Genomic DNA, 27785 nt, shown 5'->3' with positions numbered 1-27785 from the left:
GTTAAGTATTTCACATTCTCTTTCCTTCTCATCTAATGCTACTTTTATTCATTGTGTATCATTTCAGTTTGTGTTTTTAATGCTTTTAATACATATTTAAAAATTAATTAAGGGCAAAGTATTATTCTTTTTAAATTTCACAGAAATGATTTCATATTACATGTATTTTATTTTATATTCAATTCTAAATTTATTCTAATTTGAGGGGGTTAGTTATTCAGGTTGATATCCACAGTTCATGACTATTGGATTTATTTGCTGTGTACAGCCTTTGTCAACTATGTTTCTTCAATTTAATCACAGAATCCAGGACAAAGATTTGAGTCGTTGTTATCCAAACTCTCCTAAAGGAGGGTATACAACTAGAAGCATGTCAGATGTATAGGAAGTAGTTAATTCATTACGTGTAGTCACTTTTTTAGGCCACTGAGGTTAAACCTCTCCCTGACCTTCACCCAAAAAAGTCTTGCTATTGAATCACTATTCTACATTTTGCTTATTCATTCTACTGAAAACATTTAAATGCTTCCAAAATGCTATTTGAACAAACAACATATCCTACTACATAAATGCAAGAGGTTCTCAAGGATATAAATCTAGAGATTAAATTGCTGAATTGTGGCTACATTTTTAACTTGCAAAATTGTTTTTCAAAGTAATTGTGCCAACTTATACTTTGTTAGCTGTATAGAGAGCTCATATTCCTCTCATTTTTACTAACCTTGCAAAAGGTACAACTTCAATTCTGTCAATTTGCTGGATGTGAAATTGCATGTAGATTCATTTTCTTTGATAATTCAGAAGATAAGCACTGCTGTATGTTTGTTGAATACACAGGTTTCCTTTTCTAAGAATTTCCTAATCATATCTGCTGTTCTTCTTTCCATTGTGTTTTTAATCATTTTTGTAGGACATTCATACACCAACTTTTTAATTAATACCAATTTTTTGGCTATTATACAAGTTTCAAATATCTTCTCTTAGTTTGTCTTATATTTTCACTCTGCTTAGGATATTCTTTTGTATAACAGAAGGTTTATATTTTATTTAATTCAATTTATCAATTTTTTCTTTATGGGATATGGTTTTTATATCATGTCTAAAAATATTTCCTTCACATAAGGTCATAAAGATAATCTCACATATTATCCTTTAAAGTTTTTCTAAGGGTATGCGTTTGTGCACTTAGTATAAGGAAGAGATTTATTTTTCCTAGAAGATGGCTACTTCTTACTTGAAATCTTTATTTAGTGGGACATTAACCCTTTGGCTATAAAGTAAATTAAAAATATGTTATCACAAAAATTAAAAAAGAAAGGAAGGAAGGGAGACAGAGGGAGAGAGAGGGAGAGGAAGGAAGGGCAGTACCATTATATTCTTAGAATTGTATCAGTTAACTCCTTTAAATGTTTTCTTTATGTTAATAAAAATGTTTACAAAGAAGATGATTGATCCAAGATGGCTGAATACTGTGTAGGCACATCAGTTTAACTGCTCTGGCATATGAAAAGAACAAAGGAAGGTCTACGATTCCAGAGACCTCACTGAGAAAACTTTCAGCAAAAGAATAGAAACAGCTATGACTCTGTGGGACAGGAGGAGAGAGAGGACAGGGACATCCCGACAGCCTGCCACGTGGCACAGCAAGCTGCCAGCTGCTGAGACATGCAGAGAGTTTTATTTATCATGAATGGTAATACTGGTGTTCGCTTGAGAAGAGTCGCAGAGGGGCGTGCAAGCAGGCTATTAGTAGGCTCGGGGGTTAGCGGATCTAGAACACAGGAGTTGCTCAGGAAGGACTTATCATGCTTCTCAAATGCCATCATACCAGGATGATAGGAAGAAATCGTAATGTACCTTGTGCTCCCTGCCGCTTGCAGTTTTAACTCAGAGGAAACTCCACAGTCACCCACTGACTTTTTTTTTTAAATATATTTATTTGAAAGTCAGAGTTACACAGAGAGAGAAGGGGAGTCAGAAAGAGAGAGAGTTCTTCCATCCACTGGTTCACTCCCCAGTTGGCCTCAAAGACCAGAGCTTTGCCGATGTGAAGCCAGGAGCCTGGAGCCTCTTCCGGGTCTCCCACATGGTGTGGGGCCCCAAGCACTTGGGCAATCTACTACTTTCCCAGGCCAGAGCTGAATCAGAAGTGAAGCAGTTGGCCGGCGCTGTGGCTCACTAGGCTAATCCTCTGCCTGCGGCACCAGATTCTGTCCTGGCTGCTCCTCTTCCAGTCCAGCTCTCTGCTGTGGTCTGGGAGTGCAGTGGAGAATGGCCCAGGTCCTTGGGCCCTGCACCTGCATGGGAGACCAGGGAGAAGCACCTGGCTCCTGGCTTAGATTGGTGCAGCATGCCGACTGCAATGTGCCAGCCGTAGCAGCCACTTGGGGGGTGAACCAACAGAAAAAGAAAGACCTTTCTCTCTGTCTCTCTCTCTGTCTCTCACTATCTAACTCTGCCTATCAAAAAAAAAAAAAAAGTGGAGCAGCTGGGATTTGAACAGGTGCCCATCTGGGATGCTGGCACTGCAGGCAGCAGCTTTACCCTCTATGCTACAGCGCTAGCCCCACCCACTGACTTTTACTTCAGCTTGGAGACCTGACTGGGGTCTGAGCTACTGCTAGGCTTGGAGCAGGAAATCTAACCTGCTTCTTCCCCTGTCCCATTCCTGTAGAGCACCATACTTCACAGGCAAAAGTCGGGCAGTGCTCCTCTGTTCTACTCCTACCAGTATCATAATCAATATCAGGAGAGGATGCCATCTTCTTAAACAGAAATGAGAAGAGACCACAGCAGCAAGTGTTGCTGGTGATATTACCTGCAAGACAATCTGGAGGACCACATGGACTTTGATTGTGACAGAGTTCTAATGGGTGGCAGTGTGCCCACCTAAACCTGTTGAGCGAGAACACATTGCCTGCTTCCCTTCTCCCCAGCAAGGGTTCCCAGGGAATAGTAGGGAAGAAACACCATCTTAAAAGAAGAGTACAAGTCTGCAACTCACAGGCATGTGACCAGGGGATTTTGTGTAAGAGATAGATCTGGATCCCCAATCTGGATCCCCACTGACTTTAAGTCTGGGCTGGAGGGTTGGCAAACAGTAGGGTGCCCACTTGTGACTGTGAGGCAATGTGCTCCCCTCTATATCACTGGTGCCTGTACTCAAACTGCCAAGGCAAAACACTAACAGGTAGGTGGCCCTGGGAATGTCTCGGCTGTCTCCATGGACAGAGCAGACTTGCAGGACTGAGAGTGGATCATCTGCTCCCTGTGACTGTGGAAACCCTGTGCACTATGACCATGAGAATTTTTTGACTGCACTATAGGGTGTGGAGTAGAGCTGAGTCCTTGGGCAATCACTCTGTCTGGCTATAGAGGCTAAGAGTTCACTAAGTACCTGTGATGATACATTGCAGAATGTTCCATAATCACACTGAGGACTGCACAGATTCTTTGTGTGGTTCTAGCAAATGCTTGGATACAGTATGTAGCCACTGTGGGCTCACCTTGGGCATCGATCACTTGGCAGAGAAGAGGTGAGGCAGTGAGCACTCTAGCCAATGTGATCATATCCTCTGCCCTTCTAAGAGCAGAGATATGCCATGCCCCACGTGGGTATCACTCTGGACCATTGTAATATACCCAAGCACTGATTGGAGCTCCTTGCTCCCAACTCTGGAAATCCACTGAAGGAGCAGACACTCCACTAAACTATAGAGGCATATTTTAACACTAAAAGCCATCAGATGAGAAAAGTAACAAGTAGTTCCATGACTTCCTGAAAATATATAAACACAAGAATTATAAACAAGGAGGACAACATGACTAGCCTAAAGGAACACAAAAAAAACTCCAATGTTAGAGTGTGAAGATGAAGATAAATGAAATGCCTGAAAAGGAATTCAAAAGAATGATTGTATGATTACTCAACAGCAAGGACAAGCAAATTCATGCATTAAAGAACTCCATACATGACATGGATAAAAATTTTCCTTGGAGATAGAGATATTGAAGAGAAATCACACTGAAATGTTAAAAATGAAGAATTCAATATGTCAAATAAAAAAAAAACACAGAAAACCTTAACAACAGACTTGGTGATGCAGAAGAAAGAAAGAAGGAATATCTGAACTAGAAGACAAATCTTTGGATATATCTTTGTCAGACAGAAAAAAAGAAGAAGAAATTAGAAAAATTAAAAACAGTGCTTAAGATTTATAGGATACTATCAGAAGACCCAATATATGGGTCATAGGAGGTCCTGAAGGTGTGGAAAGAGAATGAAATAGACAGCTTATTAAGTGAAATAATAACAGAAAACTTCCATCATTTGGAGAAAGAAAATGGATGTCCAAGTACAGGAAGCACATAAAACTCCTAATAACATGACAAGAAGAGATCTTCACAATGAGATGTGGTAGGCAAACTTTCAGCAGTAAAACATAAGGAAAAGATTCTAAAATGTGCATGAGAGAAATGTCAGATTACCTTCAGTGGATCTCCGATTATATTGACAAGTGATTCCTCATCAGCAACCCTTCAGGCTAGGAGATAATGGAGAGACATAGTCCAAGTCGTGAAAGAAAATTCTATCAACCCAGAATACTGTAACTTTCAAAGTTCTCATTTATGAGTGAAATTGAAATAAAGATCTTCCATAACTAACAGAAATTGAAATAATTTGTCACCACTCATTTAGTCTTACAAATGATGCTTATGGATAGGCAACACACAGAAATACAGAATGATATCATCATTAAAGAATGTGAAGACAGAAAATCTCCTAGTAAAAGTGAAAAGGAAATCCAAAGCAAACATATAGAAATATTTATGGAAAAATGGTAGGGCCAAGTTGTTAGTTATCAATAATAATCTTGAATGTAAATGGTTTAAACTCACCAATTAAAAGATACAAACTGTAGGAGTGAGCAGTGACCCCAAGGGCCATGCCAGGCCACCACAAATTTCTGGAGAACGAGAGTTTTCTGTGGTTCTTCTTTCTGAATATTGGAGCTCATGCAGGTGAGTTGGAGCATCCATGGTCCCAAGTATAGGGATCCCTGTGTTGAGAAGGAGCATTACTGCAAGCTAATGGCCAGCTCTCTTAGGAGGAGAAATATTTTCGTGAGCTCAGGAAAACTCAGCTCATCAAAGCTGTGCCAGCCACAAAAACAAGCTCTGTTTTTGATGACTTGGTGATCAGTAAATTCACCAACCTGATGATGAAAGGAGGAAACAAAGTCCTGGCCAGATCCCTGATGACACAGGCTCTGGAAGCTATGAAGAGGAAGCAATTTGAGAAGAACCACGCTGCCTCTGCAGAGGAACAAGCAACCATAGAGCACAACCCTATGTCGTCTTTCACCAAGCACTGAGAAATGGTGAGCCTTTGTTGGGTTGGTACCCAGCCTCAGGGGTGGCCATTTCCTCCAGGTCCCTGTGCTGCTGGCTGACTGACGCCGCCGCTTCCTGGCCATGTAATAGATGATCACTGAGTGTTGTGAGAAGCAGCACTGGGTGGATGCTGGTGCTGGAGAAGCTGTCACATGAGCTTTCCATAACCAAGGCCCTGTGATCAAGAGGAAATACCACACGTACAAGATGGTGAAGGCCAACCATGCCCTGGTGCAATACCACTGGTGGTTGAGGGAAGGGTTCAGGAGGCGGCCAGGGCCCTCGGCTCTCAGAAAAAACATGATCCACTGTCACAGTGAAGAACACCAATGGATCAGGGATGCAATTCCTTTTTGAGGGCTATCAAGCCTCCCATGCAGAATGGAGCAGCAGACTCACTGCTACCAGTCCTGCTTTCTTTGAGGGCAGAACCTGATATCCCTGTACCATCTTGTAAAGAAGAAATGGGTCAACTTGGAGATATCTTCCAAGAAACTCAGGGCCCGGTCTTCTCTGTGCTCAGCTTGGAAAAGATATTGGTATGATATGAGAAGAAACTGTTTTACTATCTGAAAAGATTTATTAGAAAATTCTCACCTTTACTGATGTGGCATGTGATCCAGTTCTCCCATTCATTACAACAGATTGGAGGTAAAAATGATACAGGCTGGCAGAATGGATTACAAACAAGATCCATCAATTTGCTGTCTGGATGAGGCACACCTCACAAACAAAGACACACAGATCGAAACTCAAAGAATGGAAAAAGATATTCTAAAGCAGAAAAGAGCAAAAGTAGCCATTCTGATAACAGACAAAATATACTTAAAAGCAGAAACTGGTAAAAGACACAAAAAGGGGATTTATGTGATGATTAAGGTATCAATTTGACAGGATGATGTGAGTATAATTAATGTATATGCAGCCAATATGAGGGTGTTTGGTTACCTAAAACAATGCTACTGGATCTAAGGGGATTCATATAATTCAAAACAATAATAATGGAGAACATCAACACCCCCTTTCATCAATGAACAGAGCAATTAGATAAAAATTCAACAAGCAGCAGGATTAATCTATACTATGAACCAAATGAACCTTACTGATATCTACAGAACTTTTCACTACACAGTTGCAGAATATACACTCATCTCATCAGTGCAGGGAACTTTTTCTAGGATAAACACTATGCTAGGCCATAAAGCACTCTGAATAAATTAAAAAAAAAATCATACCATGTATCTTTTATGATCAGAATTGCTTGAAACTGAAAATTAATAACTTAAGGAAACCCAGAAAATATTCAAACACATGGAGATTGAATAATACACTCCTGAATGAATGGTGGGCAATAAAAGAAATCAAAAGGGAAGTCAAACACTCCTGGAAAGGAATTATGTGAGGACTGACACTATGGCGTATTAGGAAAAACCACTGCCTACAGTGCTGGCATCCCATATGGGTGCTGGTTTGAGTCCTGGCTGCTCCTCTTCCAATCCAGCTCTCTTCTATAGCCTGAGAAAGCAACAGAAGATGGCTCAGGTGCTTGGGACCCTGTACCCACATGGGAGACCCAAAAGAAGTTCTTGGCTCCTGGCTTCGGATTGGCTCAGCTCCAGCTGTTGTGGCCATTTTGGGAGCAAACCAGCAGATGGAACATTCTCTCTTTCTGACTCTGTCTCTGCCTCTCTGTAACCCTGCCTTTCAAATAAATAAATAAATCATTTAAAAATTATGGAATACAGTAAGAGAAGTGCAAAGACAGAAGTTTCTATCAATCAGTGCCTATATCAAGAAATTGGAAAGACATCAAATAAAAGGTCTAAAGATGCTTCTCAAGGACCTAGAAAAACAAAAATAATCCAAGATCAAAATTAGTAGTAGAAAAAATAATTGAAATTAGAGAAGGAATATACAAAATTGGAACCCCAAAAATGATACAGATCAGTGAAATGAAGAGCTGATTTTTGAAAAAACAAACAAAATTGATTCATTATTTTCACAATTAACTAAAAAAGAGGAAAGAGACCCAAATCAATAATTCAGAGATAAAAAGGAGAAGTTACAACAGATACTATAGAAATAAAAAGAAACATCAGGAATTACTACAAACAATGATATGTCAACAAATTGCAAAATCTGGAATAGATGCGATCTATCAAAATTGAGACATGAAGACATAGAAAACCTAAATAGACCAATAACCAAGATAGAAATTGAATCAGTAGTAAAGATCCTCCCAACAAAGAAAAGCCCAGGACCGGATGACCTGATGGATGAATTTTACCAGACATTTAAAGAACTAATTACAATTCTTCTCAAGCTACTCAAAACAACTGAAAGGGAAAGAATCTTCCCAAACTTTTCTATGAAACCAGCATCACTATAATTCCTAAACCAGAAGAAGATATCACAAAGAAAGAGAACTACAGACCAATATCACTGATGAACATTGATGCCAAAATCCTCAACAAAATACTAGCCAATTGAATCCAATAACACAGAAGAAAGATCATTCACGTAGACCAATTGGGATTTATCCCTGGTATGTAGGAATGGTTCAACATATTCAAATCAATAAATGTGATATGTCATATAAATTGAAGAATAAAAACCATATGATTATCTCAATGAACACATGGAAAGCATTTGATAAATACAACTTTCATGATGAAAATCTTAAGCTAATTGGTTATAGAAGGGACAGTCCTTAACAGAACAAGGTAATAAGGTAATATATGACAAACACACAGTCAGCATCATCCTGAATGGGGAAAAGTTGAAAGCATTTCTATTAAGATCTGGTACCAGACGGATGTCCCCTTTCTTCCTTCTTTCTTTCCTTCCTTCCTTCCTTCCTTCCTTCCTTCCTTCCTTCCTTCTTTCTTTCTTTTTTCTTTCTTTTTTTCCTTTCTTCCTTCCTTCCTCCTTCTTTCCTTCCTTCTTTCCTTCCTTCCTTCCTTCTTTCCTTCCTTCCTTCCTTCCTTCCTTCCTTCCTTCCTTCCTTCTTTCTTTCTTTCTTTCTTTCTTTCTTTCTTTCTCTCTCTCTCTCTCTCTCTTTCTTTCTTTTTACAGGCAGAGTTAGACAGTGAGAGAGAGACAGAGAGAAAAGTCTTCCTTTTCCATTGGTTCACCCCCCCAAATGGCCGCTACTGCTGGTGCACTGCAGCCGGCATGCTGTGCTGATCCAAAGCTAGGAGCCAGGTGCTTTCTCCTGGTCTCCCACGTGGGTGCAGGGCCCAAGCACTTGGGCTGTCCTCCACTGCCTTCCCAGGCCACAGCAGAGAGCCGGACTGGAAGAGGAGCAACCAGGACAGAATCCAGCGCTCCAACCAGGACTAGAACCTAGGGTGCCAGTGCCGCAGGCTGAGAATTAGCCTAGTAAGCCGTGGTGCAGGCCCAAGGATGTCCACTTTCAACATTGCTATTCAACATAGTTCTGGAAGCTTTAGGCAGGGTCATTAGGCAAGAAAGAGTAATCAATGGGATATGAATTGGAAAGGAGGAAGTCAAATTATCCCTGTTTGCAGATGACATGATCCTATATATAGAGGGAACCCAAAAGACTCCATAAAGAGACTATTGGAACTCATAAAAGTGTTTAGTAAAGCTGCAGGATATCAAATAAACACACAAAAATCAATAGACCATGTAGACATGGACAAAGCCATGGTTGATAAAGAACTTATAAGATCAGTCCCATTCATAGTAGTTACAAAAAATTTAAATACCTTAGAATAAATTTAATAAAGGAAGTGAAAGATCTCTACAGTGAAAATTTCAAAACATTAAACAAATCAAACACTAAACAAATCAGACACTAAAAATGGAAGAATACTCCATGTTCGTCAATTAGAATAATTAATATCATCAAAATGTGGATACTACTCAAAGCAATTTACAGATTCAATGCAGTCCCAATCAAAATATCAAAGACATTCTCAGGGCTAGAAGAAATGATTCTAAAATTTATATGAAATCATAAAAAACCCAGGATATCTAAAGCAATATTAACAAAAAATAAAACTGGAAGTATCATACTACCAGATTTTAGGATATACTACAGGGCAGTTGCTATCAAAAAAGCCTGGTACTGGGCACAAAAATATGCCAGCAAATTGTAAAATCTGGAAGAAATGGATAGATTTCTGGACAGATGCAATCTATCAAAATTGAGGCATAAAGACATAGAAAACCTAGACAAACCAATAACCAAGATGGAAATTAAATTAGTACTAAAGACCCTCCCAACAAAGAAAAGCCATGTAGATGAATGAAACAGAATACAATCCCCAGAAATCAATCCACATATCTATAACAAACTAATCTTTGATTTAAAAAAAGCTAAAAATCAATCCCAAAGAAAGGATAGTCTCTTCAACAACAGAAAATTGGATCTCTGCATGCAGAAATATGAAAAAACACACCTACCTTACACCTTAAACAAAAATCAACTCAAAATAGATCGAGTTACTAGAGGAAAACATTGAGGATATTCTTCAAGACATAGTCATAAGCAAAGACTTCTTGGAAAAAAACCCTGGAAGCACAGGCAATCAAAGCAAAAATAGACCAATATTACATAAACCTAAGAATCTTTTGCACTGCCTGCAAAGGAAGCACTAAACAAGGTGAATAGACAACTGGCAGAAAAGGAGAAAATATTTGCAAAGTACTATATGGGTTTGGAATTAATATCCAGAATTATAAAGAGCTCAAGAACACCATCACAAACAATCCCGTTAAGAAATGGGCAAATGACTTGAACAGGCGTTTTTCTAAGAATGAAATTCAAATGGATTACAGACACATGAAAAAGGGCTCAGGATCACTAGCCTTCTGGGAAATGCAAATCAAAACCACAATGAGATTTCACCTTGCTGCAGTTAGAATGACTTTCATACAGAAATCAAGAAACAGTAAGGGCTGGTGAGGTGTAGGGGAAAAGGTACTCTAATCTACTGTTGGTGGGATTGAAAGCTAGTATACCCATTGTGGATGACAATATAGAGTCCTCAGAAAGCTGAAAATAGACCTGAAAATATGACCAAGCCTTCCCACTCCTGGGAATTTACCCAAATGAAATGAAATCAGCATATGAAAAAATTAGCTGTATCCTCATGTTTATTGCAGCTCAAGTCACAATAGCCAAGTTAATGAACCCAGATGTCCATCAAGTGATTACTTGATAAGGAAAATGTGGTCTATATACACTGTGGATTACTACTAAGCCATAAAAATGAATAAAATCCTGGTTTAATTAAATGGATGCAAGTGGAAACCATTTTACTTATTGAAACAAGGCAGTTCCCTGAAGACAATATCATGTTTTCCCCATAAGGTTACTAATAAAGTAAAAAATATACTGTATATGAACAAAATTGATATTTTGAGATTTTATTATTGTCTGTCACCCTTATCTGTACTATTGAAGGACAGTGATTTTGTTTTTTGTTTTTTTCTTCTTACTATTTGTTGAATTCTTTACTTAGTGGAGGGTTAATTTTATGATTATAAAATAAACTGAAAGTATGTAATTCTAAAAATTTAAAGACTAAGAAAGGAATAAAGAGGGAAAGTGGGAGTGTGGGGGGGAGGCAGGGTATGGTGGGAAGTGCCACTATGCTCCTAAATTTGTATATATGAAATACATGAAATTTATTCACCTTATATAAATAAAAAATTTTAAAAAGAGGTAATTATCTTAATATTTGTTAACTAGATTCCATCCTTTTATCACCTATTTGCAATGGTATTTCTAATGTATGTTAACCAAGTTTCATATTAATGATAAGGGGTACGTCTTGGTTTTCTATTTTGTTCCATTGATCTCTTTGTGCAATAATACTGAAATTGTCCTGTTACTGGTTTCTGGTATATTGAAATTTGCTAATCAAATTTTCCAATCTTCTTTTTCAGAAGAATATTTTTGTCTTGACCATATATTTTTTGTTCAGTAAATAATTATTTAGCATGCATGTGTGAGACACAGGTGATATAGAAATGGACAAAGTAAAATTCCTACTTCTATGTGTTTTACATTCTAGTTGAGATTAAAGACCAAAAACAAAATTCAAGAAGGACAATTTGGCAAGGGATTATAAGAACCATGAAGGCAAATATGCAGTGTAAAGAGATATAACATGAAAAATTAAGAAACTTTCATTAACAGACATTTAATCCTCCATATAGCCTTTTTTTTTTTTTTTTTGGACAGGCAGAGTGGACAGTGAGAGAGAGAGAGAGAGATAGACAGAGAGACAGAGAGAAAGGTCTTCCTTTTGCTGTTGGTTCACCCTCCAATGGCCACCGTGGCCGGCGCACTGAGGCCGGCGCATCGCGCTGATCCGAAGCCAGGAGCCAGGTGCTTCTCCTGGTCTCCCATGCGGGTGCAGAGCCCAAGGACTTGGGTCATCCTCCACTGCACTCCCGGGCCATAGCAGAGAGCTGGCCTGGAAGAGGGGCAACTGGGACAGAATCCGGCATCCCGACCAGGACTAGAACCTGGTGAAATTCTGTTGTAATTTAAAAAAAGGATAAATAAAAATTGTACATATTTATGGAGTTCCATATGATGCTTTGCTGCAGGTAATCAATATATAATGTTAAAATCAGGATAAACATATCTCTTCAAATACTTGTCATTTGTTGGGACTGGAATTGTGGCATAGTGGGTAAATCTGCCACCTGCAAAGCCTACACCCCATTTGTATGCCAGTTCATGTTCAGCTGCTTTGCTTCTAATCCAGCTTTCTGTTTATGGCCTGGAAAAAACAACAGAAGATAGCCCTGGTGTTTGGGTCACCCATATCACCCACATGGAGTCCTGGATGGAGTTCCTGGCTCCTGGGGTCAACCTGGCACAGCCCTGGCTGTTGCAGCCAACTGGAAAGTGAACCAGTGGATTGAAGATCTCCATATCTCAGTCTCTTCTTCTCTTTCTATAACTGACTTTCAAATACAGGAATCAATCTTTTAAAAACCCAAATATCCTAAACCCAAAACAAAAGCATTTATCATTTCTTTAGGTTGAACTCACTAGAATTTGTTTCTTGTTTTTCAAAAGATATACAGTACATTATCATTATTTATAGTCACTTTGTTGTGCAATAAAACGCCAGAAATTCTTACTCCTACCTAATCATAACCTAGTATCTGTTATTAACCTCTTCTCATCTCTTCTTATCACCCATTATCCTCAGCCTATGGTGACTACCATTCTATTCTCAATTTTTAAAAAATTTGTATTAGAGACAAAGTTACAGACAGGGAGAGGGAGAGACAGAGAGGTCTTCCATCTGGTGCTTCACTCCCCAAATGGCCACAACAGCCAGAGCTGGGCCAAGACAAAGCCAGGATCCAGGAGCTTCTTCTGGGTTTCCCACAATGATGCAAGAGCCCAAGCACTTGGGCCGTCCTCTACTGCTTTCCCAGGCTATAGCAGGGAGTTCGATTGGAAAAGGAGCAGCCAGGACATGTACCAGCACCCATAAAGGATGCCTGCATGACAGACGGAGGCTTTAGCCCACTATGCCACAGCACCAGCCCCAGTGCTCATGAGTTTAGCATTTGTGATACTTATCTTGTTCTGTTTGACTTATTTCGCTTAACATCGTGATCTCCAGTTACATTCATATCAGCACAAATGACTAACTTTCATCATTTTTTATGGCTGAGTCATATTTTATTGCATGAATGTATCACATTTCTTTATCCAATAATGTGCTGGTAGATACTTAGGTTGTTTTCATTCCTTAGCAATTATGAAGAAAGCTGCAATAAACATGGGCATGAAGATGTCTCTTCACCACATTAATTTTCATTTCTTTCAGATATATACCAAGTACTGTGATTGCTAGATCAGATGGTAGTCCTATTTTAATTTGTTATGTCACCTCCATACTATTTTTCATAGAGACCACACTAATTTATATCCTTGTAAGTGTTCTTTTTTCTCTACATCCTCCCCAGCATTTGTTATCTTTTGTCATTTTGGTGACAGCCATTAGAACTGGAGTGAAGTGATATCTCATTGTGGTCTTTATTAGCATTTCTCTAAAGATTAGAGAAAGATTAACTTTATTATGTACATTGGCTGTTTGTATGTTTTGCTTGAAAATGTCTATTTAGATCTATTGCTTATTTTAAAATTGGATGTTTTTGCCATTGAATTGTGTTCTTTATTGAAATCTCATTGACTTATGAATTGATTTTGGGAGACTTGATTATTAATATCTTCTCTGTTACAAACATTGTAGGAAAAATTTTACTTCTGAAAAAGATGGAGCAATAGAGACTACATATAAATTTATACCTTAAACAATTTTTTTAATTTAGAGAATACTTTATTAGTTCTGTAATCAAACCCACGTAGATAAGACCTTACATATTTAATACAGTGCGTTACCCCTGTACAAATGGAAAAAAAATTAAGTTTAACGTTTCTAGACCAATATGGCTGTTAATTTCTGTACAATGCCAACTCAACACGGTAAACTGGGATACTTTTCTCAAAGTTGACAGCACAGCTAAAGTTTCCAAAAATTCAATTATATATATGTATATATATATATGTATATATATTTATATAAAAAAGACTAGTAATAGCAGTATATTATGTATCAATAGCAGCAACAGCTTTTCCAGTCATTTGAACAAAATTATAGAGACATCTAGCACACTCCACTAAAAAAAAAAAAAAAAAAAAAAAGAAAAAAGGTAAAAAAACAAAACCCCGAAAACAGCAAAGTTTTGTTATTGTTGTGGTACCTGGCACCATTTTTTTTTTAAATTAGCTTCTCAATCATCTGGAAAGAAAACATTCTAGAATAACATCATTAAAAACAGCTCTGATAAAGCACAATCACTACTACGTATCATGAAGCAGGTACAAGATATTTTACATTCACAGAGGTATGATACAGTACTGTCCTACATCTATAATACTAGAGGATACAATTAAAAGGCATTATTTGAGACTTGATTCTACTTTCCCAGCAGAGTGCCCAAAGGATGGTATGACACAGCTCTGTAAAGAAATGTAAAGAAATGTACCTTCTTTGATGAGATTTCCTTTCATTAGTGGCACAGTTCTAGGTACTCACTGCTCTTCAAGAAGAGCAAATTTATACCTAAGGTAAATTTATACCTAAAACAATTTTAAAAATGGAATAAATGTGAAAGAATGTTTTCAAGACATTGGACATCAAACAGCAAGGAAAATGGTCTCCGAGAGATAGTAAATAAAGTAGCTTAAGAATACACCCACAATTGTGACTTTGTGACAATTCTCGGGCTTCCAGATGGCAGAGCTAAACTGAGGTGACAGGAGGGAGACTTTTCTGGAAGACAATGACAACTCATGTCTGCAGGGCAGAGCACTGCACAGAGAAAAAACTCCAGAGATTGGCAGAAGCACTTGGGTACTAACAGTACCTATCAGTACCCATGACCATTAAAAATCTTTGAATATAGAATTAGATTGAATAGTACCTCACTTACAATGGGCCACCACTAGTGTCAGCTTCCACTGGCAAGAAGGAAAGAGCTTTAAGTCTACAGATCACAGGGCCAGTTCCAGAAAGGTCTTGACTCAGTGATATTGTGTAGTTATACCCATACAAAAATCACATCGTCTTCCTGTCTGAAAGGCTCTACATACGAGCTCTAAAAGTGTTAAACTTTTCTTACATAACTTAACTGTGCCCCGGAACAAAGTTCCTGTTTTAGGTTTTATAGGAATAAAAAAAAAAAATCAGCATCCAACAAGGTAAAACTCACCACATATGGAATTCAATAAAAAAAAAAAAATTCCCAAGCATGCAAAGAAGAAAACTCTGAGGTTTAATGAGGAGAAAATCAATCAACACTGCCACAGATGTTATAACTAGCGGAGAGGATATTAAAGCAGTTATTATAACTCTATTCCATATGTTCTCTACTTGGAAGAAACATTGAATATGTTAAGTAGAGATGTGGAAGGTTATCAGAGACAGCATTCGTCTGTCTCCCACAATGAATTCTTAGAGGTAAAACTTCACTGCCTGTAATGAAAAATATACTGGGTTGAGTTAAAAGAATAATAACAGAATAGATATCACAGAAGGTAAGATTAAAAACTTGAAGATTTAGCAGCAGAAAGAGTCCTAAATGAAACATAAAATGGCAATAAACAAAATATCAGTGACTTATGAAGTAATTTTATGCATCCTAATGTATCTAATTGGAGTTTCTGTTTAAGGGTTGGGTACAGATTGAAAAACGCTGCTTAAATTTTTCCAAATTTGATTAAAGCTACAAACACACAGATCCAAGAATCACCATGGTTTTTTTCTTCTTACTATTTTTTTCTTGTTTTTTATTTTTATATATTTTATTTGGTAAACAGACTTCATACATTTCATATACACAAATTTAGGAACATAGTGATTCTTCCCCCTTACGCTTCCTCCTGCCTATACTCCAACCCTTCTTCCTCCTCCTTCTCCTATTCCCACTCATAATTTTTACAAAGATTTATTTTTAGCTTACTTTATACTCATAAGAATAACCCTACAGTAAGTAAAAATTAGGCAAATAGTGTGGAAGAAAAAAAAAACACCGTGACTCAACAGCAGAGACAAGGGCTATATTTAGTTAATTTTATGATTATAAAATAAGTGGGAAGTATGTCACTGTAAAAATTAAAAGAAAGAATAAGAAAAAAAGGAGGAGAGAGGGTGGGAGCATGAGTGGCAAGGAATGTAAGGTGGGTAGTATCACTATGCTCCTAAATCTATATATGTGAAATACATGAAATTTGTTCACCTTAAAAAACTTAAAAACATTTCATTTTTTTAAAAAGATTCAAGACTTTCCCCCTAAGATAAAAAATAAGGCAAAAATGTCTTCCCATAGCACTTATTTTTAACCTTGTCAAGAGATTCTGTCCTTTGCAATTAGGGAAAATGAGTGAAAGCTTATCTATATTTAAAATAGAGAAATAAAATAGTCCTTACTATCAGACCCTATAATTGTGTTGAAAATAGGATGTAGTCTTTACAAAAGTAGCTGGAACAAACAAGCAGATTTAGAAAGTTTGCAGGACACAAGATCACTATACAAAAACAGTTTTAAAAATCTGAAATTGAACTAACCATTTGAAGTAACATTAGAAAAAAACATTTAGTTATAAATATTATTAAAGAAGTACCAAAACTGTACTCTGATAACTGTAAAACATTTCTGAGAAAAAATAATAAAAACTTAAATCAGTGGAGACATATATTAAATTCATGGGTGGGAATTTTCAATATTATTGAAATGTCAGTTCCCCCTACATTAATATATAGATTCAAAGCATTCCTAATAAAATTCCAGAAAGCCTTATGAAAATGAAAGTTAATGGAATGAATTCTAAAATTTATAAGCAAATGTAGAGGACCTGAAACAGATAAAACAACTTTGAAAGAACAGTTGAAATTCTAACAGTATCTGAATTCAAAAGTTTTATAAAACCACAGCAAAATGACAGACAACTAGATCAATGAAACAAATAGGGAATCTAGAAATAGACCTCATACACACAGACAAATGATTGAACAATTTAATATTCATGATTAATAATAACAAAATTTTTAAAATCAATATCCCACATCTATAAAAGTCAACTAGTGACTTGGAGTTAGGTAAAGATTTCTTAGACACAACCAAAAGCATGATACCTAAATTAAAAATTTGATAAACTGAATTTTATTAAAATTAAAATAATTATTATAAATGACCAACTGGATTTTAAAATGTTATTATTTAAAATTTATAAATTATGTTTTATTAAAATAATTATTATTTAAAAGATACTGTCAAGAAAATTAGAAATAAGTAAACAAAAAACAAGCCATAGACCGGGGAAAATATTTGAAAAACATATAACTGATGAAGTCCTTATGTCCAGAATATAAAAAGAACCGACTACACAGGAAAGCAAGTCAGTTAAAAAGATGAGCAAATTATTTGAACAAACAATTCACCAAAAAACAGCAGATGACAAGTAAGCCTGTGAAGATTCTCAGTATCATTTGTCATTAGGTAAATGGAAATTAAAACACTGTAAGATACCACTATTCATCTAAAATTAAAAGCCTGATCACTCCAGTAACAGTGAGTATGTACAGCAACTCAACTAACATTCTCCTACATAGTTAGTGGGAAAATAAAATGGTAAAACTACTACAGGAACCTGCTTGGCAGCTTCATAAAAGTTAAATATTTACCTATTTTATAATCCAGCTGTTATCTCTTAGAACTCGAGAAATGAAAAGATGTCCATACAAAAATTTCACATAAGGATTATATCATGTATAAAACTAGAAACAAAACCCAAAATATCCATCAAAAGAAGAATGGATAAACAAATTATCATATTTGTGCAGTGGATACTACTTGGAAACTAAGTGGCATTCAATATATTGTTCTGTGACCTAGCTAAGTTTGCTCAGTAGTTCTGGTAGCTTTTTATAAACTGCATCCGGTTTTCTCACAGACAACTATGGAGCCTGAAAGTAAGGAGAGTTTTAATTCTGCACTTGTAATCTGGATGGTTTTATTACTTTTTTTCTGCCTGATATTAAAAATAATTATGCTAATTACACTAGACAAAAATAGCCATATACTGTAGACTGTTTTTTATAAAATTCCAGAAAGTTCAAATGCATCCAAAGTAAGAGAACACAGATCAATCATTTTCTGGAGAATAAGGGATGGCAGAAGCAGAAGGCATTGGGAAGTAAGGATTAAAAATGAATACGAAACTGCTGGCTACAGAGATTCAATTTATATAAGGACATACATAGGCTGAAAGTGAAAGGATTAGAAAAAAGATATATCATGCAAATGGGAACCAAAAGGGAACAGAGGTGACTATATTTATATTTGAAAAAATACAATTTAATTTAAAATTGGTCACAAGAGACAAAGAAATAAACAATGTAAGCAGAAAAGGGCCACTTCATTAGGGATTATAAGTACATATTCAGGGATAAGAGCAAAGGACACAAATAAAAGGCAAACATTTGCAGAGCTGAAGGTATATTTTAGTCCTTTTTTTCAAAAATGAATAGATCAACTGGAGAGAAGGTTAATAAAAAATAGGATGAAGGATATTAAGTATTGTTGAGAATTGAGACAAAAGCCCTTGTACACTGTTGGTGAAAATGTAAATTAGCACAGCTATTATGGAAAACTGGATGAAGCTTTCTCAAAATACTAAAATGAGAGTTACACTGTGATCCAGCAATCTAACTGCCAGATATTAACCCAAAAGGTATGAAACCATTATGTCAAAGAGTATCCGTGTTCCCATGTTCATCACAGTATTATTTGCAACAGCCAAGTTATGGAATCAACCTAAGTGGTTGTAACATATGAGTGGCTAAAGAAAATGTGGCTTCTAAACATAATAGAATGCTATCCAATCACACACACACACACACACCATGACAAAATGCCATCATTTGCAGAAAATGACTGAAACTGGAGATTATAATATTAAGTGAAGTATGCCAGGCACAGGGAGACAAATACTGCATGTCTTAGTAACATGCAGAATCTAAAAAATCAAACTCAAACAAGCAAAGAGCAGAATAGTAGAGAATTACGAGATCCTGGGTGGGGATTAGGGGAATAGGAAGACGATGGTCAGGGGTTACAAAGCTTCAATTAGACAGCAGAACTGTTGTCAAACAGATATAGAATTATAATTTTGCAAGATGAGAAGGCTCTAGAGATCTATTGCACAAGGTGCATGTAGCTACTTCTGCATTATACATTTAAATCATTAATTTGGTAAATTTTATATCATGTCTTTTACCACAATAGAAAAAAGGGACATGAGGAAACTTTTAGGTCATCTGCATAATTTTTTTCATAGATGGCATCATATATCAAATCTTACATTTTTTAAATATGTGCATTTATTTGTATCTAACTGTATCTCCATAAAAGTATTTAAAAATAAACAGTAACAAAATAAAATAAACAGTATACCCTCATTTTTGTTCAGCTTTGATCTGTTATTTCCCATAGAACTAGTTGATTTATGTTCTTGGTCATCTTAAAGGGTTCTTAGCGTTTCAGGTTGTTAGTATTTCTATAATGGAACTGAATGTATCTATAATGTGCCTACTAAATTCTACAAATTCTTGCAGTTTTAGCAAAAGTATACTTTCTAAAAAATTCAGAATAAAGTGAATGTTTTCAGTTATATGAGATCTGATAGCATGTTAACACACACGCACCCACGCATACTAACATACACATACAAACACACATGATCTCACAATCTTCACTCCCTCATCCTCATTCCTTCATAATTTCTAAGAACAGATTCACTAAGTGGTGCCTGGCAGTAGCTGCTTATGCAGTGGGGTTGTGGTGCTAAGACAGAGGGTTTTCGAGGCACTTAGATCCAACCAAGAGCTAATCATAATGATAATTACAGAAGTCCTGCACTGTTATTCAATGTTGCAATTTTTACAATGAAGACTTATGATAATTTCCCTGTTCTAGTCAAGGTCATTCAGACTATAACTTAGGACTTCACATAGCAGGCTGGGGCATGTTCTGATAAGGGAAACTTCCCAGGGAGAAAACATAGTGCCAACACCTACTAAATAAAGACCCATATTGTCACTGAAGTCTTGGGGACAGGTATTTGGTATAACTGTGATCTCTGCTTCCCATGTGGCAGAGAAGGTATTCTTTCTATCAGCACACTGTCATTTCAGTCTATCAGGGTTACTTTCTATCGTGAACACAAAATCTCTGTCAGACTGTTTTTGACTAGTATTCCTAGAATTTGTCAGGACAATCAAGAATATTTCAAAATATACTGATGTTAATCAACACTAATGTGAGCTATGCCTTCATCTTGAGGTGTCAACTACCTACAGCATTACATATAGACCTTGGAGATAGTTCAGTGTGTCTGTGTTCACCAGCTTGGGGAGATGAGACACACTGGATGTATTTGGATAAAGATAAACATTGGGTAAATCAGAATAATCTTTGCAAACTCCAGATGTTTCTAATAGCTATATATTTGCCTTTGTTTTTAGACTCAAACATCTGGCTGATTACATTTTTCTGTGGCTTTGGTAGATACAACCATAGGCATGGCCAATATAAAATAATGACAAATATAATCATATTTTAACTTTGTAACACTGACAAAGTTAAGAATACATATGGTTTACTTTTATATATTTAAATAAAATTATAACATAAAAGTGAGATGGAATTATAGGTGATTTGTGTATTTAATTTATTTAGTTAAGAATTCTAAAAAATATGTTGAAAAACACATCCTCGCAAATAAAATAAGTGGAACAGAAACAATTGAAAATGCAATAGTAGAAAGGAATTTAAAAAAATGAGAAGACAGACAGAAAAAAATGGAAAAAAGCTTCAATGTACATTATTTTTCAGGAAATCTTTCCGATTGCATGTAATATGAACACTAGTGTTTCTTTGAAGCTGAACATGCATGAAATTTGACATTTAGTTAGTACGTAGTTTGTTGCAAGCATTCTGGTGTATCATATGCATAGACTATTCCCCAAGGAGGCATTTGCAGCTTGTAGCTTTGGAAGAGTTAAAGTTTAACTACCTGTCTGATAATTTAATGCACAGGATAAACAAGGAGAAGGGCTCAGAAGATGGGTCTATTTTTAAGTATGATGAAACTTCATTTTGAAGTCATTTCAAAATTATAAAAATGTTCAAAATAATACTAAAGTTCTCAAATGCCCATTATCTGATTTCATATTTTTAACACCTTGTATAACCACAGTATAATGATCAAAATAAAAAAAATTAATAAAATTTTTATCTAGTCTACTAGTCTATAGACCATATTCATGCTTTGTAAAACAATGTTTTTTTCCTAGGTCAGGAATCATATACTAGCACTATATCTTCTTTCATATCTTCTTTAACCTGGAACAAATGTCCAATTTTCCTTGGTTTTATGATAGCAGCAATTTTGAAGAGTGTTGGCCAGTAATTTGCACAGAATGGTTCTCAATTTGGACCTGTCAGGTACTTCACTATTTATGCCCAAATTGCTTTTCATTAAAGTAATACTTATATATACTTTTTTTTTAACCAACAATATTTGAAAATGCTCATTTTGTTGTATTTTCATCAGCCATTATTAACATTTGTGAAAATTCTTGTGGGATCAAAAGAAGAGTATGTACTTCTGCTTTAGTACATTGTACTACTGTTTTTATATCATTTAGTTTATTAAATTTACACGTTCATATTTCTTTGTGAAACATTTTTTCCCTAGGTACTATGGCAAACTATGGCAGAGCATTAGTTCTATTTTCTTCTGGACACTTGACCTCTTATTCATAGAATGCATTCCCCACTCTCCCTTGCAGTTGGTATGGCTATGAGACCAAATTTTCAACAGTTGAACAGAATGGAAAAAATATATCCAATATTCTCTTGTATACAGGTGATGCTGTCCTCTGGTTCCCAGTGCTTGAGAACCTGGTGAAGTGGCAACCTAGCTTAACTGTGGTTACGGAAATGCTCCCAGGAAAACTGACTGATGGATAGAGGAAGCTTCAGTGATCAATGGCTCAGAGCTAACTGGTCAGTCTCTTTGTTCTCATATGAAAAAGAAATAAAATTCTATCTTATTGAAACCATTTTATGTTGTCATTTTCATGGTAGCAGCTTAATCACTATCCCCATTTTTATTATATGGCCTCATATTTTTCTCTGTGATCTTTATCATCTGTTTTTTAAACTATTAGCTCTATTTTATGTTACAGATATTTCTCACAATTTGTCACTTGTCTTTAACATGGCTTGAGAGATTTGAATATATAAAACATAAAATTGTTAAGTGTAAAAATTAATATTTCCTTTATGCTTTATTTTATTGTATTTATCCAGAGATAGTTCTATTCTGGCTTTTTAGCAAATTTTTTTTTCTATTAATGTGACCAGAAAGTTACACTCAGCTATCCAAACACACACAAGTTTATATATTAAAAAAATTATGAGATGATATACCTGCTAATATTCGATAGTGTAAAAGAGCACTTCAAACAGTGCACAGAAAATGATATTAAAAGATATATTTACTTTGACCCAAAAACTTTTTAAAATTCATACAGTTTTGTCAAAATATGCATTTTCCATGAATTTTTGAAGATTCCTTTTATATATAATTTCTTTTTTTTTAACAGGCAGAGTGGACAGTGAGGGAGAGAGAGACAGAGAGAAAGGTCTTCCTTTCGCGTTGGTTCACCCTCCAATGGACGCCGCGGCCGGCGCGCTGTGGCTGGCGCACCGCTCTGATCCGAAGGCAGGAGCCAGGTGCTTTTCCTGGTCTCCTATGTGAGTGCAGGGCCCAAGGACTTGGGCCATCCTCCACTGCACTCCCGGGCCACAGCAGAGAGCTGGCCTGTAAGAGGGGCAACCAGGACAGAATCCAGCGCCCCGACCGGGACTAGAACCCCGTGTGCTGGCGCCGCTAGGCGGAGGATTAGCCTGTTGAGCCGCGGCGCCAGCCCTTTTTATATACAATTTCAAAAATTGTTGCATCCTAGTTTCATATTTATAGTTATATATTTTTTTCTTTTTCTTTTTCTTTTTTTTTTTTTTTTTTGACAGGCAGAGTGGACAGTGAGAGAGAGAGACAGAGAGAAAGGTCTTCCTTTTCCATTGGTTCACCCTCCAATGGATGCCGCGGCCGGCACGCTGCAGCCAGCGCACCACGCTGATCTGATGGCAGGAGCCAGGTGCTTATCCTGGTCTCCCATGGAGTGCAGGGCCCAAGGACTTGGGCCATCCTCCACTGCACTCCCGGGCCACCGCAAGAGCTGGCCTGGAAGAGGGGCAACCGGGACAGAATCCGGCGCCCCGACCGGGAGTAGAACCCGGTGTGCCAGTGCCGCAAGGTGGAGGATTAGCCTATTAAGCCGCGGCGCCAGCTATAGTTATATTTTAATAACTGTTAATTCCAAAAAGAAATACTGAATAGAAAAAAACAAAAATTTGAATTTTTCATGATCTACATTGTAGAGAGAATCATTGACAAGTTAGTGAATACTCTTTCAGATCTTTTTCTTGCCTTTTTCTCATCTTTCTTTTCTCCATATTGTTAACATTAAATTTTTTTAACAATAATTGTACATATTATATGGGTTATAGTGTGACATTTCAATACATGCATAAATGCATTCGGATCAAATTAAGGCACTTAACATTTCCCTCTCTTTGTCGTTATTTTATGGTTTACTTATTTGTTTTTAAATGAAAGGCAGAGAGACTGAGAAAGAGAGAAAGGCAGAGAAAGAGGAGGCTCCATCTGCTGGTTCCCTCCTGACAGCCATGCTGGGCTGATATTAAAGCCAGGAGCTGGGAATTCAATCTAGGTGCCCCACATGGGTGTCAGGAATCCAATTACTTGAGCCATCACCTCCCCATCCCAGGGTCTGCAGGAGGGTGGAGTCAGGAACCAGAGGCAGGCTTCAAACTCAGGCATTCCAATAAGTGACATAGCTGTCTTAAGTGGCATCTTAACCACAAGACCAAATTTTAGCCCTATCATTATTTTATTATTGGAGCCCTGAAACTCCTCTCTTGTGTGTTTGTTTTGTTTGTTTTTGTTTTGTTTTGCTTGTTTAAGATGATTTATTTATTTGAAAGACAGAGAGTTACAGTGAGAGGTGGTGAGCAATGGTGAGTGATGGTGGGGGGAGGTGCAAAGAGTTCCATCCACTCATTCACCCCCCAGATGGCTGCAACAAAGCCAGGAGCCTGGAACTCCATCTAGATCTCTCACATGGGTAGCAGGGACCCCAGTTCTTGGACTGTCCTCTGCTGTTTTTCCAGGTGCATTATCAGGGTACTTGATTGGAAGTGGAGCACTGGGGACTAGAACTAGCATCTATATGAGATACCAGGGCATCACAGGCAATGGCTTAAACCACTGTGCTGCAATGCCAGCCCCTCCTTTCTTCTATTTGCTCAGAAAATATATAATGAGTTATTGTGAACTATAATCATCCCACTGTGCTGTGTAACACTAGGAACTGATTCCTTCAATCTGGCTGATGTGGTACCTTCAGGCAACCTCCCTTTACTCTCCCCCTATTCCTCCCAGCCTCTGGTGTTGACTCTTCTCTGTTCAGATTGAGGTTTTTCAGGTTCCACACATGAGAGAAGACATGAGCTATTTGCCTTTCTGCGTTCAGCTTATTTTAGTTAACATAACACCCTCCAATTAGATCTATTTTCCTGCTAATGACAGGACTTTATCCTTTTTTATCACTGAATAGTATTCTATTGGACATATACTATGTTTTCTTTATCCACTCATATTGACTTTCAGACATTTTCCAACCAACTAAAAATTTTAAATCAACTATGGAAATCAAATAAAATGTTATATCAGCTATTTATTTTTCTAGGAAAAAGTGATAGGTATTATTTTGTAATTGTTCTTTATTGCATCATAATGTTTTAAACAGAAATTTCTCTACTTAAATAAAAATTAATCTAAAACTAAATTGATTTTGAGAACTTTGTAACATCCATGGGAATTATTGACCCCTTGAAAGAGTTTAAAAGCAGATTGAAAACTCCTTGTACTGGAAGATTCTAGTCAACAGCTAAACATTCTAGTGACATTTCTGACACTATCATATGCTCAAGTTTTCTCAATTCAAACCACACGGGTGAATGGAGTTTGAAAAGAAATTAAGTCCGAAGGCACTCTCCTGTTTCTCGGCTTCATACTTTAAAATTATTGTTTTCTAATCCTTAAAATTTCTACCAACAATAGATGCTGGAGAGGATGTGGAGAAAAAGGGACACTAACCCACTGTTGGTGGGAATGCAAACTGGTTAAGCCACTATGGAAGTCAGTCTGGAGATTCCTCAGAAACCTGAATATAACACTACCATACAACCCAGCCATCCCACTCCTTGGAATTTACCCAAAGGAAATTAAATTGGCAAACAAAAAAGCTGTCTGCACATTAATGTTTATTGCAGCTCAATTCACAATAGCTAAGGCCTAGAATCAACCCAAATGCCCATCAACAGTAGACTGGATAAAGAAATTATGGGGCATGTACTCTATAGTGTACAGATGTCCTAAATAGCACTCTGGCCTCAGAATCAGCCCTTAAGGCATTTGGATCTGGCTGAAGAGGCCATGAGAGTATTGTAGGCATGGAAAGCCAACACACTTTGGCAAAAAAAAAAAAGAAGACCTAAAGGAAAGGTCTCTGCGAGTGAGATCCCAGTGGAAAGAACAGGGCCATCAAAGAAGGAGGTACCTTTCTCTGAAGGGAGGAGAGAACTTCCACTTTGACTATGACCCTGTCGGAATAAAATCGAAGTCAGCGAACTCAAAAGGCTTCCATAGCCTTGGCAACTCATGACTAGAGCCTAGGGAGATTACTGATGCCATATACAAGAGTGCCAAATTGTTAAATCAACAACAGGAGTCACTGTGTACTTACTTCTCATGTGGGATCTGTCTTTAATGTGTTGTCCAAAGTGAAGTAATGCTATAACTAGAACTGAAACAGTATTTTACACTTTGTGTTTCTGTGTGGGTGCAAACTGATGCAATCTTTACTTAATATATACTAAATTGATCTTCTGTATATAAAGATAATTGAAAATGAATCTTTATGTGGATGGAATGGGAGAGGGAGCAGGAGATGGGAAGGGTGCTGGTGGGAGGGAAATTATAGGGGGGAAGCCATTGTAATCCATAAACTGTACTTTGGAAATTTATATTTACTAAATAAAAAAATTAATTAATTAATTAAACACATTATTTTATAACACTTTCAGGTTTATATTTCCAAAAAATCGATACTGCTTCATTTGAAGTAAGTCTATTATTAACAGAATAGAGTGGATTTGCAGTGTGTATGTTTTAATCCATGTCAGTTTCTGCATTTTGTTATATTTACACATTTAAATAAATGATTTCACTTTTCACTCTTCAAAAAAAAAATTAAAGAGATACCTTGGTGAGGGCACTTTTGTGTCTTCTGACTCGTCTCTCTGGTTAGGACTGTGATCTCTTGCTTCCAGCCTCACTCACTTTAGCCAACTTAATTTTAAGCCACATGACAAGCTAAATAAAAATGCAACTCAGAAGATCCATGTGGTAACCAGCTTAAGCAGGCACTCGGCAGAAAATTAGGAGTTGCAGATACCAGAAGTGAAGGAAATGAGGCTGACCACATCATATGTCAAGTCTGGGTTCTCAGAGGTGGCCTAGGATCTTTTCATCAGCATCACTTAGCTGTCTTCAGTGCTAACCCCCATTTAGTCCTTGAGCCCCAAGTTTAGTGAAACAGATTCTCCAGAAGTAAAGCCAAGGAATTTATGTAGCCCTTGGTTCTTATGTGCACTAAGATTTAAACACCAGTAGTTTAGACTAGTTGTGAAGTTTGGTCTGTTTATGTGATATGCACGTACTGCTAGTCTTTAGCCCCTTCTTTGGTCCATCATCTGAAGCAAGCCTCATGACTGGTCATCAGGAACTCAGCAGGATCGCTTTGGGTGGGTGTGCATCTTTGGAAGCAGGTTGACAGCACACAGCCTAGACCTGGAACAGGTGTGCTGTGTATCAGATTCCTGGACACAAACTGGGTCAGAATTTCAGAGACATTAACTATAGCTATACTAAGTCATGGCTTACAGAATAATCACTTCTAGGATGGAAACCCTGAGGAATATATCTGTTGAAGGTGTAGTGTCTATTGTTCGTGGTTAAGGGGAAACTAGTTAAAGAGGTAGGGAGCTAACTGTGCTAACCAACAAATAGGAATTGTGCCCTGACATATTCCAGGTCTGGGTGATCAAAACAACAGAATCCTTGCACTCAAGGCCCGGGCATTCTGGTGAAGAGACAATGGGTCATCTAGCCCCTAGTACTTTGGAGACACTCCTGGCAACCAGATCTTGGTAAAGAGAGACAAGAGGTAGGAGGAGAGCAAGGTTGGACAGATGTAGAACAAGCTTAAAGGAATAACCAGGCTATTGGCATTTCGACCGTGCTTCACCATTTTGTTTCAGTTTCAATCAACATGAAACCACAGGGGGCACTGAACTTGTTTTGAGAATGAAGAACACAGCCAGACCTCAATCATTTGGATTTTATTAGTTGGAATTCGTGATAATTTGAAGAGTGGGTTAGCAGAGGTTTATCTAAGTTCATCTATGGAATAAAACCCCCTGAACATTTCCTAAACAAACTGATTTTATAAACCTGAGTAAACCTGCTCTCAGACATGTTCAAAGTTCTCTGTTGGATATCAGCAAGTGAGAAACTAATTACAAATCTTTTTGGAGCTGTTCCTACA

At 37.1% G+C, this 27785-nt stretch overlaps 1 pseudogene; it reads left to right on the top strand.

Moving 5' to 3' along the window:
• The first annotated feature begins 5016 nt into the window (after positions 1 to 5016).
• LOC133759180 (small ribosomal subunit protein uS7m-like) lies at positions 5017 to 5751 on the top strand (annotated as a pseudogene).
• Positions 5752 to 27785: the final 22034 nt, after the last annotated feature.

This window comes from Lepus europaeus, chromosome 5, assembly GCF_033115175.1.
Source record: "Lepus europaeus isolate LE1 chromosome 5, mLepTim1.pri, whole genome shotgun sequence".
NCBI classification, from domain to species: Eukaryota; Metazoa; Chordata; class Mammalia; order Lagomorpha; family Leporidae; genus Lepus; species Lepus europaeus.
This window is presented reverse-complemented; position numbering and strand designations above follow the sequence as displayed.